Here is a 6000-nt window from a genome sequence, read left to right on the forward strand (position 1 = left end):
ACCCTAACTCTAACCCTAACACTAACCCCACCCACCCCCCCATTATATGTCATCATCCACTTATTAGCAAGATCATTCATCCTTTGGTTTTTTGAGATTGGCTTATCTCACTTAGCATGATATTCTCCAATTTCATCCATTTGCCTGCAAATACCATAATTTTATCATTCTTTATGGCTGAGTAATATTCCATTGTATATATATACCACAGTTTCTTTATCCATTCATCAATTGAAGGACATCTAGGTTGGTTCCACAAACTGGCTATTTATTGTGAATTGAGCAGCTATGAACATTGATGTGGCTGTATCTCTGTAGTATGCTGATTTTAAGTCCTTTGGGTATAGGCCAAGGAGTGGGATAGCTGGGTCAAATGGTGGTTCCATTCTAAGTTTTCTAAGGAATCTCCACACTGCTTTCCAGAGTGGCTGCACTAATTTGCAGCCCCACCTGCAATGTATGAGTGTACCTTTCTCCCCACATCCTCGCCAACACCTGTTGTTGCTTGTATTCTTGATAATCGCCATTCTAATTGGGGTGAGATGGAATCTTAAGGTGGTTTTGATTTGCATTTCTCTTATTACTAGAGATGTTGAACATTTTTCCATATGTTTGTTGATTGCTTGTAGATCTTCTTCTGTGAAGTGTCTGTTCATTTCCTTAGTCCATTTGTCGATTGGATTATTTGCATTCTTGGTGTAGAGTTTTATGAGTTCTAAAAAGCTTTTTCTCAGCAAAGGAAACAATCAATAATGTGAAAAGAGAGCCTACAGAGTGGGAAAACATCTTTTCCACACACACACACTTCTGACAGAGCACTAATCTCCAAAGTTTATAAAGAACTTTAAAAACTTTACACCAAAAATACAAACAACTCAATCAATAAATGGGTTAAGGAACTGGGCAGACACTTCACAGAAGATGTACAGGTGATCAACGAATATATGAAAAAGTGCTCATCATCTCTAGTAATTAGAGAAATGCAAATTAAAACCACCCTAAGATTTCATCTAACTCCAAGTACAATGACTATTATCAAGAACACAAGCAATAATAAGTGTTGGCATAGATGTGGGGAAAAAGGCACATTCATACGTTGATGGTGGAGTTGAAAATTGGTGCAGTCACTCTGGAAAGCAGTATGGAGATTCCTCAGAAAACTTGGAATGGACCCACCATTTGACCCAGCTATCCCACTCCTTGGTTTATACCCAAAGGATTTAAAATCAGCATACTACAGTGAGGCAGCCACACCAATGTTCATAGCAGCTCAATTCACAGTAGTTAGATTGTGGAACCAACCAAGATGCCCTACAATTGATGAATAGATAAGGAAACTGTGGTATATATACACAATGGAATATTATTCAGCCATAAAGAATAAAATTATGGAATTTGCTGGTAAATGGATGAAGTTGGAAAATACCATGCTAAGTAAAATAGGCCAAGCCCAAAAAACCAAAGGTCAATTGTTTTCTCTGATAAGTTGACAATGATACATAATTGGGGGGGGGGGGGCAGCAGGGAGAGAGAAGAATGGAGGAACTTTGGATGGTGTAGAGGAAAATGGGGCAGGAGGGGATAGGGGAAAGAAAGATAGTAGAATGAGACACACAGTATTACATATGTACATGTATGATTACATGAATGGTGTGAATCTACATTGTGTACAACCATAGAAATGAAAAACTATATCTCATTTGTGTACAATGAATCAAAATGCAGTCTGTAAGGCTGGGGTTGTGGCTCAGTGGTAGAGCGTTTGCCTAGCACGTGTGGGGCCCTGGGTTCAATTCTCAGCCCCACATATAAATAAATTAATTAAATAAAGGTTCATCGACAACGAGAAAAAAAATATTTTAAAAAATGCAGTCTGTAAAATAAAAAATAAATTTAAATAATTAAATAAATAAATAAAAAGGATTCTATAACATGACCAAGGAGGATTTATCCCTGGAATGCAAGATTAATACTGGTACATCAATTATGATGTAATAAACCACATAAATAGAAGAAAAGAACAAAATCACTAGTCATCTCAACAAAAAGAAAATTCTATGGGATTCATCAATAAAAGAAGAAAAAGAAAACCCTGCTGAGAGTAATAACCAAGGTCAGCAAGATTGCAGGATAAATGTTCAACAAACAAAAATCCATTACATTTTTATACAAGGGCAACAAACAATCCAATAGTGAAAAAAATTTAAATCATTTTCACAATAACACCAAAAACAAAAAATAAAAACTTCAAGATAAATTTAACAAAAGAAATTTTAACTAAAAATTACTAAATATTGCTAGGAGAAAGTAAAGATCTAAACAAATGGAAAGATTGCATAGTCCCAGTAAAATCGCAATTTCACCCCCAAACAGATCTACAGAGTCACCGAAGCTCTCATCAAAATCCATCACAGCAGGATTGTGCTGGATACAATGACAAGCTGATCCTAAAATTTATATGTAAATGTAAGTAACCCAGAATAGTCTAAATGATTTGGAAAAAGGAGAAACACTCTAGAAGACTTAAACTTCCCAACTTCAAATTTACTATAAAGCTACCACAATGCAGTTAGCCAGCCTGGTGGTAACGTAAGAACAAGCGTTCAGATCACTGAAACAGAAATGAGAGGCTAGAAATAAACCTTACACTTATGGTCAACTGATTTTTTTTTTTTTTTTCCTTTTGGTAGTACTAGTGATTGAACCCAGGGATCCTCCCATGCTAAGTAAGCACTCTATCATTGAGCTACATCCCCAGTCCATTTCATTTTTTTTGCGACAGGGTCTAGCTAAGATACCCAGGTGGGCCTTGAACTTGAGATCCTCCTGCCTCAGCCTCCAAGTCACTCAATAATAGATAGCACCACCATACCCAGCTATAGGCAACTGATTTCTGACCAAAGTGCCAAGGCAATTACATGGGGAAAAGACAGTTTTGTTTTGTTTTGTTTTGTTTTTCCAACAAATAATGCTAGGGCAACTGCATATCCACATGCAAAAAAATAAAAAAAAAAAAAAGAATTTGAATTAATTCCTCATAACAAACAAGAAAATTAAATGAAAATTAATAATAGACTTAAAAACTATAAATCAATAAAAGAAAAAATGATGAAATGGACTTTCTCAAATTTAGAAACTTTTCTAACATGATGAAAATAAAGACAAATAACTGAGAAATTCTTTGCAAAACACATGTGATAGTGGACTTGTATCCAAAACACGCAAAGAATGCTTACAATCTCCTACAGTAATAAGACCAACAACCACATAAAAAATGGACAAAAGATTTAAAAAGACATTTTTTTAAAGAACATACGTTTAACTGATAAGCAAATGTAAATGTGTTTTAATAGCATTAGCTAATAGGGAAATCCAAAATAAAAATACAAAGAGATACTACTTCAAACCCACTATGATGAGTATTATAAAAAAAAGACATAGTAAGTATTGGTAAAGATGTGGCAAAGTTAAAACCCTCACACATTGCTGGTGAGAATGTAAAATGATATAGTCACATAGGAAACAGTTTGACAGATTATTAAGAGGTTAACTTTATTTTACAACCCAGCAATTTCACTCATATGTATCTGTCCAAGAAAAGTAAAACATGTCTAAACACTTGTACACATCATAGCAGCACTATCCATAACATATCCCTCTGGATACAATAATTTTTATTGAAACATTGAAAATTCAACATAACTCTCCTATAGGTGTTCTTTTGCATTAAACATTCAGGATCCATAAAGAAGAACAGACAATATGCATATATTAGGCTAAAATAAAAATTTTTAAGTCACTGCATACTGAACTCTACCCTGAGGCTCTACCACTCTCCACTTGGAACTACTGCTCCTGTGAGATTCCTCTGGGTCTCTCTGTGGCCTAGACAATCAGTCCAACTGTCTACTGGCCAGGCTGGCCTCCCTGTAGCTGGTTTTCATAAATACAAAATTTGTATAATTGTTACTGGAACTACTTGCTGAAATGTGGAACTGGTTAAAAACACCACTTATTTTAAAATGCACATGCACGGTTTTACACACATGCCGCAACTTATCTTCCACATCCAGCCAAGCCATTAAGTTAATGCTTTTTTTTGAAGGACAGAACAACAACAAAAAAACCCAATATAGAATCTTTCTTCCGAGGCCGTAATAATTTTAAAAGTAATAGAGGAACATGACAAAATAAAAAAAATGAATTAATGTATAACGCACAAAAGATATAAAAGTAAAACTGGTACAATTCTAAAGAAGGTACAACTTTTACTCTGGGAGGAGAGGTTAGAGTCCTTTGATATAAGCAGGAAAACAAATTCTTTTTGATGAAGTTTAATGGATAAAGTCACAATGAACATGTTTTCTATCTAAGCTTATGTAATGAATGATCACCACACATGGTATCAATTCTATCATCTGTAACGACCTTCCCTTGAGGGAGGTAATGCCAAAGTGTTCTGTGCGGTCTATCACTAAAAGTGAGTGACAATCATAAATAGCTGGAGTTGGGTGGCCCCAAAGCGCTCTGCTCACTGATAACCGGCAAGGCAATCAGATCACAGTTCGGATGCATTCAATAGGGCAAGGCCAGATGGAAACCAGAAGCACGGGAGCTTTCAACCCGTTTCAGATAAGAACCAAATCCAGGCACAGGCAGTTCTTTGCTGGAAAATTCCTCTGTCTCTCAAGAGTCTAATACCAAACTTTACAACGTTTCCAAAACTCCAAACTCCTCCCGCCCCATTCGGGGCCCTAGTCCCTACAACAGGATCATGGAAGGTTCTAGCTGTGCTTGCACCCACCTAAGAGATATAAAAGAGCAAGCCAACAAACTACACCCCAAAATCCACTGACGGGCTTTGAACGCGGTTTGCCCTGGCATTCGAATGAGGAGTGTCCGACCGTCGCCCGTCAGAACCCGCCTCTTCCTCCAGGGCGGGCGGAGGGAGGAGGGACCGCGGCCGCGCCAGGCTTCTCCAGACGGCCGCCCCTCCCGCGGCGGGCCGGAAGACCTGGCCAGCACCGCAGGGCGCCAGGCTGGGACAAGCTTTCCACCTAACCTACGGAGCTGACGCGAAGAAATCCACCTTGGTCACTCTCCTTTTAAGAAAACCTAGCCGCCTGCATTCAACGTGCAAAAAGGTCCAAAACACCAGCTCCCGGTCCCCACCGCTCGGGGCTCCCCCGCCGCGTGATCCTCCGGCGACTCCACCCCTCGGGTCGCCCCGCCCGCGACCACGCCCCCTCAACGACCCGCTCCGCCCCTAAGACCACGCCCTCATGGATGGCCCCGCCTCCGGCTCCGGCTCCACCCCTGGGGTCGCCACGCTCCAGAGCGGCGGTCCTGCCTTTCCGCGGGCTGGCACCGCCCCACAGCGCTTCCCCCTCCCTTCCTCAGACCCTGCGCCTGGCGGGAACCGGCTCACCCACCCAGAGCGCGGGGAGGCGGGCGTTCTCGCGAGTCTTTCCTCCCTTTCCCCCCCACTCTACCCCTCACCCCCTGCCCCAGCTGACGCACCGGCCAGACCCTGAGGGAAGCAGCTGCCTTCGCTCCATTCTGCGGCCTCTTTCTTACCGGGTGGTCCTCGCCAGAGCTGCTTCAGCAGTTTGTGCTGTGGCGGAAAGGAAGCCACCGCCCGGGTTCTGTGGCTTGAAAACTTGGCTCGGCCTCGTGTTGGCTTTTTGTTTTGTTTTGACTTTTTTGGAATTTTCCCGCGGCCTCAGCAGCGGAGCTGCGCGCGCACACACGTGCCCGCGGTGCACTCTGGGCTAGCGAGCAGCCCCGCGCGCCCACTGCCTCGCGGGAAAGACTGGCGGGTCTTGGGCCGGGGCGGGGCGGGCGCGGCAGGGCCGGGCGGAAGTGGCCTGGGAGGGCGGAAGTGGCCCCGCGGAGAGCTCAGGGGCTGCGCTGCCGGGTTTATCCACGGGTTTGTCCACGGGTTTGTCCACGGGCCTGCACTGGAGTCCTGGACGAACCGCGTCTTGGGGCTTTCGACCA

General features: G+C 42.2%; 1 protein-coding gene across 4 annotated transcripts in view; it reads right to left on the minus strand.

Annotated features, from left to right (window-relative positions):
• Window positions 1-5796, minus strand: part of Fancc (FA complementation group C) — a 188019-nt gene extending 182223 nt beyond the window's left edge. For all 4 annotated transcript variants that reach the window (XM_047526406.1, XM_047526407.1, XM_047526408.1 and 1 more), the window contains exon 1: window positions 5578-5796. The gene's annotated coding sequence lies outside the window, so the exon portion shown is untranslated. The remainder of the gene's footprint in view (window positions 1-5577) is intronic.
• Between the last annotated feature and the right edge of the window lie 204 nt (window positions 5797-6000).

The sequence above is a fragment of the Sciurus carolinensis genome, chromosome 15 (assembly GCF_902686445.1).
Source record: "Sciurus carolinensis chromosome 15, mSciCar1.2, whole genome shotgun sequence".
NCBI lineage: Eukaryota > Metazoa > Chordata > Mammalia > Rodentia > Sciuridae > Sciurus > Sciurus carolinensis.